Genomic DNA, 13,271 nt, shown 5'->3' with positions numbered 1-13,271 from the left:
CAAATATCTGGTGGGTGGGTGGGTGAAGGATTTTATGCTTGCCTATGCTTTGAGACTGGGGTGTAGAAGGGTTTAAGAGCAAGAGCAGAGCTGTAAGAACGTTAGGTGATCTCATAGTACTTGAAAATTGTGAACAAGAAGCCTGCCCGGTGGATTACTCCTCGGTTTTACAGAAAAGCCTCTGTATACTTCAGATAAATTATTAGACCCCGCACACGTCATCCAGCTGGTTCCAGAAATCAAAACCCTGGGGAAAGTCTACAAATCCATATAGTCTGGACGGGACCATAAGGGAGGAACTGAATTAAGACATAGCGGTGACGCTTGCCTTTTGCTTTTGCCAGCAGCCTGTGTGCCTACAGAGCTCATCTGCAGCAATTATGGCCAGTGCATTCCTATTAAACACGTGCCTACCTGGAGACACAGCTGAGAATAGCCTACGGGATTACTGCCCCTGCAGACCTCACAGAAGAGAAGTGAACTGCAAATTACCTCTGCACTGGAAAGAGAAACCAACCCGAAGTTCAGCTGGAAGCAGGGGAGGTGCCACCCTGTGTTTGTCCTGGCCCCTGTAATCTCTCCCTGGGCACCCACTGGTGGGGCTGTGGATAGGATACGAGGCTAGAAGGACCTTTGCTCTGACCCGGGCCAGCCAGTCATGCAGGCGAAACTCATTTGTAATGTCCTTTAGGTACGTGGTAAATATGAATAAGTCGTTGAGTTGCAGAGGGCGTTGACCATTTTAAAACCTTAATTGGGCAATAAAACTGGAATCTGGCTTATGGGTGCAGTCCTCTGGCTGGCAGTAATATGTGGAAATGCTAAGTGATGCATGCTTTGCTGCAGGAATGCCAGCCTAATGGGAAAACCTACCGGGTACTTATTAAGGGCTTGTTCCACCTGAGAAGTAAGTGGGTAAGTAGTGCGTTTTTACCACATCAATCCACTTCCTTTATCTGCCAGCAATTTCTTCTGAAGCTTGTAACTGAAAAAAGAAATGTTGCTGCTCTCTTCTGCTGCTTGTGCTTCACAAGCCATATATATAATAAATAGTGCTTTTTTTTTTTTAACACAACTGTTTATTAAGTTCCAATCGCTGCCTCCGATAGGAACTCGCTGAAGGCAAATGGTCTATTCAGTTGTCACCGAAGGCATAACTCAGTGATGCAGTGTGTCTCTGCGCTGATGAATTCAGCCTTTTTTATTGTGGTTAATCTACGGTGTGCGGAGAAGACAGCGCCTTCGTTTTGCAGACCTGTCTGTGGGAAGCTCACTTCCCCTCCTTTGCTCTTCTGCATATGGGTCTATTTATTGCAGACACCAACCGGATACAAGGTTGGAGCCTGTCAGTGACACTTTTGCAGTCCTTTTTCACAACGTCCCCATCTCTATCAAGCAACTGCTTTCAAAGTGGCCTTCGGCACCCCCCACAAATTTGCCCTGTTTCACGTTTAGCAAAAACCAAGCTCGCTGACCCACTGTGTTAGCAGTGCTGGAAAATAATGAGAGCTAGATGGAACCAGCTGGGAGATAAACCTGTGACGGGCTCTGATGTGAAAACATTTAGTATCTGCTCTCGCTTTAATCACTTACTGTTTTTCAAGCCAGTGACAAAAACATCCTGCTGAAATAGGAACTCTGGGATCCCATCTGCAGGAAGAACGAATGTTATTAGACAGGCCTTACTATCGTGTAGACTCAACAGAGTACCAAGCAAACATATTATTTGCTGGTTTTACTGTTGTTTTTAAGACTGCTTGAGAAAAGTTGCTTTAACTGGGCTTATAAACTTTCTAATGGCTACATAAAATTATATCTTGTCTTTGTTTATCCATAGCATAAAGCTACCCTGATAAAAATAAAATAGGGACTTCATCTTTTAGAGGTTTACTGTACCTTTATGTTGCCCTCAGGCCGCTTCTATTTTTCTTGGAAGAAAGCTCATTCATATTTCTTCCAGCATAAGACCAATCCTTTTCTCTTTGTAAAGGCTGGAGCTGTTTGTGATAAATCCCCAGACCTTCGGGTCACATGTACGTTTGACTGAAATGTAATAGTTGTTTTGTGGTCTAAATGCCCACATTTTGTAGCTGTGGATATTCACATTGGATTAAATATTTTGTAATTTGTTGAAACATTTCATTGTTGTGCCAGAAATATCCTAGAAACACAGCACTCTTCTTTTTTTCTCCTGTAATACAATCTTAGAGGTATCAAAACAAATTATGACATATGGAATAACAGCAGGCTGTGTAAGAACCTGTAAGAATATGCTCCAGATTTAACATAGATGGAGATGGAAGCACTTTTAAAATTTTTTTTTCAGGTATAAAACATTTTGAATATTGCTGTTTAGTCTGTGAAATGTTTCTATTTGGAAGCAACCTTGTTTGTTGGCAAACTTGGTTTAAGTCCTCCTGGATCCCTGATGACCAAACTGACAAATTCACCAATGCTCTGATGTTGTCCTAAAGCTTGTTTTCGGTAGAAGAATGAACAAAAGTAAAGGCTGAGGACTGGGATTTGAGAAGCTAACTCACGATGAGGAACTAACACACTGAAAATGGTGGGCTCCAGTGCTTTGCCTCAGTAGGTCAAATAGGGAAAGAATAGTATCAGTCAAGATGGATTTTAGGAATATTAAAAAGAAAAAAGTAAAGTTCAAGAGTCAACAACAGCATCCTCTTTTACCAGACGCTTTCCTTAATGGTTCATGGTCTGGTGCAACTCCCAACCCTTCTTCTCTGGTACAATAGAGAGCTTGGATGGCAGTAGCACGGTGTGACTGGTGTTCTGTTCGGACATAGTACCAAATTCAGTAATTACTAGGTTGTCACACTGGTGGGATATCCATAGGGCTAGGCTTACCCAGTCCAGTCTCACTGTTTTTCTCTCCTTAGCTTTCTCCCCACGTATTTAACGGTGTCCTAGTTCCAGTCTGATACTGGGAAAGGAACAGGGCAAAGGAGAGCAGTTCTCCCTCTCTCTTTTCCAAAGAAATTGAGCAAAGCAGAAAAGAGCAGTGCACTCTTGGGCTTCGGGAGAATCTATGGGGAGTGAGTGTGCTGGGATCCTTGTACCCTGAGAAATGACAAGGTGCTCTACCTTCTTCTCTGGGGAACCAGAACAGATCCCAACTATTCCTACCTCCCACCCTTACAAGTGAAGTGAGATCAGAGCAGCCTTGAGGATAAAATCTGGTTCTCGAAAGTCAGGTTCTTGTGTTTTTCTTTCCTTCTTACTTGCCATTCATCCAAAAGAGTATTTTCATCACTGTCAAGAAAAATTCACCCAGTACAGCCGCAGCTCTGTTGGAGCAAATCGGTGGTATAGGTGAGGAGTAGAGAGATTACCTGCTCATGTTTGCCAGGTTTGAGCACATGACCTTTACCCATTTTTACTCGTTTCATGTCATTGGAAGAAATGGAGGACATAAAACACTTTCTTCTTGTCTTGGCTGGAGGAGAAAAAAAAAAAGGAGTTTAATAGTCTTGGATTCTGGAGTGGAAGTCATGTATGACTACCTCTGAGATGGCACTTCAGTTCAGGAAAGGTAGTGAAAGTACTTGTGTTGGCAATTGTTTTTTGGGTTATTGAGAGCAGCAAGTTGAAAAAATAGAAGCGAAGAGGATACGGGGGATCCCAGCTGACCATGAGAAATCAAATTGCTTTAAAAGAAAACTGATTACCAGACATATTAAGCTTTAATCTTATTTGCAGTTGGTAGCCCCAAAGAGAATGCTTTGTTGGAGACCTTCCAAGAACAGCTATTGCAGACAGCTTGTAAAACAAAGACAATCTGATGGAAATAATGCAAATACAGTACAATGTTTGCTATAATAAAGTTAGTTTATGACCCTCTTTGTAACAAACTCAACAATAAACACCAGTTTCTTCATTGGCAATTAGTTCTAGAGGGACAAACACTTCCCCAATGTTGACATGAAGGCCATGTTTACATTCTTCTTTTTCCAGAGGTGATTGTATCTGGTATGTAAATACACTTTTTATTTCTAAGGTTGTCTTTTAAGAGCACCACTTAAACGCCGAATAAGTGCAAAATGACCTCCATTATGGCAATTTTGGTCACTTGCTTGCATTCAGCTGAAATGGGATGCTGCTTCAGGTTCTGAGGCAGCAAATTGCCAGACCCTGACACAGTTACCCGCTTCAGCTGAAGCACAACTTAATGCCAGTCCTGTCACGATGGCAGCTTCCAGGAGCTGTCATCGTGACACTCGACCACTCTTTCGGCGTGATTTCCAGTTACACGTACCCTGTCGGGGGTACCCTGGCCCCAGCTGCCTCCGTTTTCCTTGCAGGTAGCCAGAACTCGAGTTCCTCATCTGCCCTCAACCTGGAAGCTCTGGGACTTTCCTAGGAAAGCTCATGGGCCATTTTGTCCCCTTCAGTTCACCTTCCTGCAGCTGCCTGCGGGTTTCCCTCTGCAGCATACAAGCTGTTTGTCCCTGGTCTTTTGCGGTCTTCTGGGCACACAAGAGGAGTGGCACAGCTCGGCCTTAAGCTGACTCAACAAACACGAAAACAAAGCGAGAAAAATCTAATTTATTTTTTTTCCTCCCCAGGCATTGTGCAGTATGTATGTTACCCAGAATAATTTGCGTCTCATGAAATCAGGAGGATAGCACTGACTATAATTACAAAACAGCACAAAGATTTTAAAAATCTGTTTATTCATTCTTGTGACTTGAATTTGTACATGTATGAAAAGATCCCTCCAATAATAATTTTACAGAGTTGATTTACTAGTGCTGCACAATCCATAAACCTGAATCTCAATGCACTTCTCTTAATACAAAAGCCATAAACCTAGTCCTTAAATTATAGACTGCATTTTTGAATGTACGCTTACTCCAAAATTACATCTTTTCATCTGCATGGTTTAGTGAATTCATTTCACTTCTCAAAGTGTCTTTGGCTGTATCTAGAGGTTTTGCATCGACTTTTCTTTTTCATGAAACTGATAACATTTTTGCTGAGGGAGTTTCCCAGACTTGGTCGCAGTGCAATAGCACAGATAATCAGGGTGGCATAAAGACATTCCACCAGAGGGATTTGGGCTACATCCTACGGCATCAGCAGCCATCAAGGAACAAGTGTTAAGCTGCTTGCATATGGTAAACTGCTTGCATACAATAAATCATTCTTGCTAAAACTGTGAGCGTAAATTGGAAACACGCAGTTTTGGCACAGGAAAGCCTGATACTTCTTATATTATCTGGCTGTGTATAAACACACGCAGGCTCATCCCTCAGCCTATAAATGCTAAATGAAGGCAGCTCTATGGCTCTTGCACGGGTGTGCATTCCCTCTGCGGGGGAAGCGGCCTGTCGTAACGCATGGTCCCCAGTGGATGTGTGTGCCTCTTCGTCCCGCTTGGTATTTTCTACATGCGTGTTGCCTCTGTCACCTGACTGCAGTTTTAAGCATTTGTCGAAACACACTTTATCTTACCACAAATGGGCAACTGTTTCAAACAACGTTCAGCAAAGCCGCTCCTGGTGTAATGCCCGGCTTATCTGGGCAAGACATTTCCCCCATTTCCCCTCCCCAGGAACCCTCCGTCTGTGTCTGTCTCTGAAGAATTGTGTCACTGGTTTTGTCTTGGAGAAAGAGTATCCTAGATGGGTGCCTGGGAAGTCTGAGTGTCTTTATAAAGGCTCAAGCTAGGGGAGTTTTAGGTCTGGATGTTAGGAAGAACTTCTTCACTGAAAGGGTTGTGAGGCATTGGAACAGGCTGCCCAGGGAAGTGGTGGCGTCACCATCCCTGGAGGTCTTTAAAAGATGTTTAGATATAGAGCTTAGGGATATGGTTTAGGGGAGGACTTGTTAGTGTTAGGTCAGAGGTTGGACTCGATGATCCTGAGGTCTCTTCCAACCCAGATGATTCTGTCATTCCGTGAAGGTGTTTTCAGGGGTGGCGAGAGCAAGTAGCATGTATGCAAGGAGAGTTGGTAATAAATCTTATGGTTAGATATAAAAAATCCTGTATGCACGGTGGCTGCTGTAAATGCTTGTTGGGTGAAGGACGAGAACCGGTCAGTAGCTGAAGAGAAGGATCCCAAAGGGAAGCAATCGGTGAGGGCATCAGCCCCGTTCCCTGCAGGGCCGTGGCAGCAGCGCGACAGTGCTCAGCTCTCAGCTGTGTGTTTGCCTGCACACCTTCGCTTTTTGCCTTTCTAGGTTTAAATTGTGCCTAAAACACAGGGTCGGGTTTGTTTGTGAGGAGCACAGCGTGGCTCCTGGGCTCTGTGAGCAAGTCTTTAAGGATGTGACAGTGACACCTCAGAGATGGAGCTCTGCTTGTGGAGGAGACCCAGCGGAGAAACTCTGCCGGCCAGCGCACACCAACTTTGACCTCCAAACCTTACGATTCGCGACAGCACACCCCACACAACTCCAGCCTCAAAATATTTTATTACTGCCGTTCCCAAAACCAGCGGCATTACACAGCCCGGGGGGGGGGGGGGGAGGGTGTGCTTCCCCCCACACGGGGCTCGGCGCCTCATGGCCCCGCGGGGCTCCTGCCTCCCTCCCTCCCTCTCCCTCCGCCACATCCGGGCCCGGCGGCGGGGCGGAGCGGGGCCGGGCGGGCTCCTCCTGCCGGCCGCCCCCTTCCCTGCCGCCGGTGATGGAGGCGCGGCGCTGAGCGGGGCTCGGCCACGGGCACCGCCGCCGCCGCCGCTGCTGCTTCTGCTGCGCGCAGGGCTTGGGGGATGCGGAGCGGGCGCCGCCGGGGCACCGCAGCTGCCGGCTCCGGGGTGCTGAGGGAGGACGAGGAGGAGGCGGCGGCTGCTGCTGCTGCTGCTGCTTCTCCTTCTCCTTCTCCTCCTGCTGCTGCTGCTCCTCCGCCGGGCTCCGTCTGACCGCGCCGCAGGAAGAGCGGGGCCGAGGCGGCCCCAGCCCCAGCTCCAGCCCCAGCCCCGGCTGCGCCACGGCGGCGGCGGCGCCTCCCCCACGCCGCCGCCGCCGCCGCCGCCGCCGCTGCTGCTGCTGCTGCTGGCCGCAGGCAGGGCAGCGCCGGGCAACCCGCGTCCCTCCCGCCTCGCCGAGGTGAGTTCCTGCCCCAAAAACACCCTAAAAGCCGTCCGCTGTCCCCTCCGCGTCCCGCATCCCCCGGGGTATGCCCCCGTCCCCCTCCCTTCCTCCTTCCCTGCCTGGGGTCGTGCCCCAGGAGCTGTCAGGCTGTGGGCTTGTGGAGTGCGGGTGTGGAGGCACAAAGCGGGTTTGGGGCGGCAGCTGCCGGGAGAAATAACTTTTATGGCGAGCGAGCCGGCACCTGGTGCCTGTGGGAGCGGTGCTGGCAGCGCAGGAGCTGTGCAAAACCCAAGCCGTGCCGCCCGCTGCAGCGGCGGAGGGGACCGTGCACGCCTGGAGCACCTCAGGACTCGTCTTTCTCCCAGATACAAGGGGCTGCTTATGCTGGAGAAAGCGTTGAGCTTTGCTGGTGCCAGCCTCGTCGCTTTCCGTGGCTTGGGATTGGGTTCCTGTCCTCCCCGGAGCGGTGCGGGTAGCGCCGAGCTCGCTGCGTCTCCTCCGGCTTCCCACCGTGTTGGTGGGAGCACGTCGGGGAGAAATCTCCCTGAGGTGAGTGTCGGTGGGGAGCTGGTGCGCTGTGATCGTCTCCAGGAGGTGACACAGCTGGCACCTGGCAAGGACGCCGCAGACGAGCCACCCTTCAGATCAAGGTGATAACACCCGGGCTGTTATAGGACGCTGCCTGGCTTTTCCCAACTGTGGCTCTGTGAAGGAAGACGCCTTCTTCCTTCATTTGGAGCGTGCCGGTTCAAAAACTGGCGTGGAAATGTTTTACAAGCAGCATGTGACAGCCATTGCCTGCCTGGTGCTGCTCTCGGACAAACATCTAGCTCCCTTCTTCCCCCTGCCCTCAGTCATCGCGGGCTGGGTTTGTTAGCTGATTCCTGAACGAGCTCTATCAGCTATATATCAGCTATACGGGGGAAGAACGGAGGTGCTTCAGCATGAATTTGGGTGCCAAGCTGCTGCCTGGGTAAAATAGTACCCTGCTGTCTTCTTGCTGGAAGAACTTCCTTCCTTGCCTCTGCTGCCGTCCTTTCTTTGTTGCATGCGTGCTGGTCAAGCTGCACGCTGGCTGTAAACTCGTGAAATATTTTTCTTTCTTCTGTCACAGAAATAGCGTGGTGTTTATCTTTGGGTTGAGAACAAAAAGTAGCTCCAGGGACACTCACCTAAAAATAGGATCCTTCCAAACACTTAACGCGGTTGAATGTAATTTGAATTAAGTGTAGCTCGAGAGACAAGAGATTCTTGCAAGATCTTGCATTTTGTATTTTTAGAGATCTCAAGTGCATGTGGTAAGTCCCAGAATATCCACCTGGGACAGAAGTTTGATTCACCGGACTGAAATGTTATGGTCTTGGTGCTGCTGCCATCCTCAGCCTGTTTCTTTCAGTGTGGCCTACAAACTGAAGGCACTTTTTGGGGGGTGCAGGTTACATGAAAACACCTTTTAGCACCTGGAGTGTTGCTGCTGAGCATGGGGCTCTTTCATGCTTATAGGCCATTTGCTTTGAACAAGAATTCCTGAGTGTTTTTTTATTATTTTATTTTATTTTATTTTTGTTTTATTTGTGTTAAACTATGAACTGAAATCTGGAGCAGTGCTGAGCACTTCTGTTGTGGTAGGGCCTTACACCGATACCTGACAGCAGCAGAGATGAATCCTTACTTGGTGCTCCCCACACCTTACTGCCCTTTCCCTGCTGGCAGATTCTGGGTTACAAAGGCACGCTGTGGAAATCACTTCGGAAACGTACGCATTGTCTATCCCAGAATCGTAGCTCTGACCTGCCTCTTAGTCTTTCAGGTGTAAATTTCCAGTCTGTTTGTTGCTTAGTCTGCTAATAACTGCTTATATTTTCACGTCTTGCTTCGTTATTCTTTATATTACCAGTACTAATTTCTAATCTCTTCATAAAAGTTTTCTTCAGCCACACAATCTAAAACTAGAGCAGCCTTTCTGAGACACTGAGGCTGACCCACTACTTTTATGAAGATATCCCAGTTTTGCTAGCACTTGCTAGCTCCTCTGGAGTCCTGACGTTTTTCATTTCCAACAGCTCCACTCTCATATCTAGCACAGGTCTTTCTCGCTTTCCACAGGGATGCTCATAATCCTCTTGTTTATGCTAGGTCTACTTAATTTGTAAGTTGCTGACCATACTGGTTATTCCGTCTTCAATTTTCAGGGCCACTTCTTCTGCGTTTATTACCACCGAGTTTTATCTGCTGCCGTGTTGCTTGTACATTGTGGTTGATTAGCTCCCAGTTAGTTACGTTTTCGTTCTTTTGTGCTTGCCTGAGCTCCCATCACTGTGAACGTTTTTAACTTCTCAGGTCATTAATAACTGCCTTTACGTGCAGCTTGCTTTATGGATCCTTGAGGCATCCTGTTAACCTTTTGCTGTGCTGAGCTTTGATGATGTGCTTGTAGTCCAAGCTTTCTGCTTCGTAGCTAGGAATAAAAGAATAAAGATAAAACTTAAGTTCCAGATTTTCATGATATTTTGCTTTATCTCCACAGAGTTGTGATCGTGGCTTTTACTCGACTTGAGCACCAAACCTGTTCTTGACAGTAGTATTCTAAATTTAACATCCCCAAATAAAATGTTTTAACTGTATGCGTGTCTTAAAAGCATTTTGACGCCACCTCCCACTAATTCTAGCAAAGCATTTTTCCCCTTTTACAGTCTTTCTAGCCAGCTTAGTCCATTATGTGAAATCAGCCCATCATAAAAATCAATGCAATTGATATACTTTTAGCTAATGTATTAAAGAGCTGGCTAACTGCTCTATTATTCACTTTTTGATCGCTTAAATACGTTTTTGCGCCATGAAATACGGATACTCTTAAGGGGCATTTACTTTCAGTTGAATTAGAGGCTTGTGACTTTGAGCACTGCATAAATACCTCGCGTGTGTGTTGTGCTAACTCCCCCCCAGCTCCTCGAGGCGTGATCCGCCAGGGAGAAGGAACTTGAATTGTTAAAGCTCTGCAGATCACCCAGCGCTGGTTCCTACTTTCTTGTGGGAAATGTGACTCGGGTTTCTTGTGCCTTTGTCTGAAGGGCCCATGGAGCCAGTGTAAGAAGTTGCATTTAGCTGATAAAACCTCAGGTGTCACTGAAAGCAAGCGTGCAGGGAGGTTTGACCTGGCTGGTTAAGAAAAGGCACCCTAGGCAAGGCCATCTCCACAGGGGGTCTCCTGGTGTCACCTGTCACCATTGCTCCTGTTACCCAGAGCTTTATTTTGAAGCATTAAAAGAATATATTTGTTCTCTTTTCTGCCTTTAAACGGTAGGTATGGAACTATGTTAATCCAACAGGACTGTGAAGTGGCTTCAAAACTTTTTTTTGCCAAGGTATTTGATTTTGGTAGTAGAGTGTTTCACTTTATTTCTGGGGAAATGAAAGTTATCCTGAATAGTCAGAGCTCTATAATGGTGCTTTCTCACTGAAATTTGAGTTTAATGACCGCTGCAACTCTCATTGATGGTTTCAGCTTGTGTATTCTTCCTTTGCTATCAGCTCTCTTCCAGCACTTTGAAGATATACGCAGGTAGGGGTTTTGAGCGCTATCTGTGTTGCAGGCTGCTGTCCTGCCTAATCTGATGCTCCTCGAGCCTGTGCTTATTCCTCCGTGAGAAGTTAAGGTCAGTGAAGAGCAGATAAAGCAGCAGCAGCAGACAGTGTGCTGCTGTGGAAGTTCAGGCTGTAGGATCAGCTGATGGGAAACTCATCCCTAGGTAAGGGGAGAAGTGTTTTCCCATGTTTTCCTCTGCCATGCTGGCATCAACTCTCAGAAACCTCGCTGAGTTAGAAAACTTACTCAGCATTCCCCTGTAACAGGATGCAGTGCTGTTTTCACGCTAAGTTCTAGCAGCTCCTGAATTGCCGCTGAAGTCACGCGACAAAGTTTGTCATCGCAGTTTTGTGGAACAACTGAATCGGGATGATACACAGCATCCGAGTTCCCCGTGGAAAACTTGTTGCAGGCAAGCGAGAGGCTGTGTCCCGGTCTTTGATTCTTCTTGTGCTGCATCAGAAAAGGCTCCGGAGCTTCAGCTGGTGCCTCCCATCAGCCGCGGGAGTTATGGGAATATCACAGCGCATAAATACCTCGTGTTAAGGACTGCCACAAGAGACGGCAATGCTAGCCTCATTTTACAGGCACAGCATGGTTGAGGCCAGCAGAGCCTGCAGAATTTGAATCCGAGTCTGTTTACTTTTCCACAGCCACAGGTCTTCATTATCTTATCTTTCTTCATGCCATCTGAGATTGCACGCATGCTAGCAATACCGTGGTGCAGGCTGTAAATGACAACCAGAATTACATGGAGAATTAGAAAGGGTGTGTTAATACCAGTCTTCTCGCAGGGAGAGGGAAGCAAGGCTTAGTTTTTTTGGAAGGTCCTGTGAGGAGCAAACTGGGGAGGAGAGTGTTGGCAACAGGTTGGAATTGACTGCCAGCAGGTAAGGAGAGGTTTAGAAGCGCTCATGAGTGAAGGGGCTGACTGAAAAACAGAATGAAAAATTAATCAAATGTCTACGGACCTATATGAAGAGAAAGAGGTATCTATTACTGGTCTTAATCAGGTGTCTCCACAAAGGATTCTGAAATGAGTATACCCGTAGTGGCCAGGATGAGCAATGACTAAGACTGACCAGAAAGCCATCTCCCACCCCTGCCAAAAGTGGATGACAAGCTGATGCAATCTCATCTGGTCATTTCTTAGCTTTGCTAGCTAATGGTGCATGCATTTTGTTTTTCTTTTTTCTTTTTACAAGTACGATAGACTTCTGAGTCTTGCGAGGGTTCAAGTGCAAATTAGTTGTGATTGGTCAGAGTTGTGCTTTCACTCTGATGTTCAAGGGTTTGATTGCCATGATGAATAATTTAGCATTCAGAACAACCTGGGATCTTATGCCCATATCCTGCTCGTGACACTTCTGGATTAAATACATCAAAGAGCGAGCATTCAGTATAGAGGCAATTTTTAAGCATCTTTAAGGACTCATTTAGGTTAAGATTAAGCTAATGGATTTATTTAATTTTCTGTTCATTATGTACTCAGAGTAATTGGGATTGATACACTTCTCAAACGCAGAAGCTGAATCCTAATTCGAAGCGCAAAGCTCAGCTTTGACTCCTGTCTCCAGACAGTACTTCTGCAAGAAATTACTGCAATTTGTGCTGACTGGAATGCTGCTTTGTGTGTCCAGTTTGTGAGGTAGTGACTGGTGTTAAGGTATTAAGGGCATGCATCCACAGAACTTTTTTAAAAAAAAGGCCATTTAGTGGTTTTAAACTCTAATGTTGTGTGAGTGAAGTGAATGTCTGCTATCTTAATATCTTAAAAATGGTTGAAGGCTGCATACCGCAACAGCCCTGTACCAAAGAAGTGTTTGGAATAATAGATACATGTAGAATAGCCAAAAAACCTGATGGAAACCGTTGTCTTTGTTCATGCCTTTTCCAATACACTCTTACACTTTTTTCTTAAAGAGCTCCCAGATCTTAAGTTTACTAATTGAAGTACCTGCATTTTTTAATAGCTTAGTAAACCTCTTTTATTTTCAGTTTTTAAATTCTGGAGATAGCACGATGTACACATGTCCACGCTAGAAGATATTAAGCTCCTGAAAGTGCAGCAGAGGTACTACAGTTTAAGTACATTTATTTGAAACAAACATTTTGAGGAAAAATGGATCTGCCACTGAAAGCTCTTTGCCCGCAAAGAAAGGCTCTGAAGTTGAAGCCCTTTGTCAGACTGACATTGCTGAGCGTTTGATTTTGTGGAAAATTTCCTGAAGTGAAACTCTTGGGAACAGCGTGCGAAGGGCTGAGTCGTGCAGCTGGGTAACGTTAGGGAGTGGGAAGGGACAGTGCTACCTTCAGGAGCCTTAATGCGGGCCGAAATAGTATGTGCTTTGTATCTTTCTCCAAACTTTAGCAAACCTTTAGGTTCTTATCACAACTTGCTCCAGTGCTAAGCACTTTCTACGTTATCATTTCATGTGTAAAAAGGGTTACAGATGGGATAGAGAAGTACACTACGTAAAGCTTGCATTTGCTTGGGATTCGGCTTCATTCTGCCTGTTTGTGGCCTCTTTAAAGAACAGGCTGAGGAAAACAGCTCCAAGCTGCTCCATGGTCTCTTCTTCAACTTCTGCTGCGGTGTATTTGGGCACTGGAGTGAACAGGGAGA

General features: G+C 46.4%; 1 protein-coding gene across 1 annotated transcript in view; it reads left to right on the top strand.

Annotated features, from left to right (window-relative positions):
- The first annotated feature begins 6,645 nt into the window (after window positions 1–6,645).
- GALNT1 (polypeptide N-acetylgalactosaminyltransferase 1) overlaps window positions 6,646–13,271 on the top strand; it is an 81,071-nt gene continuing 74,445 nt past the window's right edge. The window contains exon 1 of the mRNA XM_084282251.1: window positions 6,646–7,074. The gene's annotated coding sequence lies outside the window, so the exon portion shown is untranslated. The remainder of the gene's footprint in view (window positions 7,075–13,271) is intronic.

Source organism: Netta rufina (assembly GCF_964035555.1).
Source record: "Netta rufina genome assembly, chromosome: 2".
NCBI classification, from domain to species: domain Eukaryota; kingdom Metazoa; phylum Chordata; class Aves; order Anseriformes; family Anatidae; genus Netta; species Netta rufina.
Note: the sequence above shows the minus strand (reverse complement) of the source record. Positions and strands in the feature narration are given on the sequence as shown.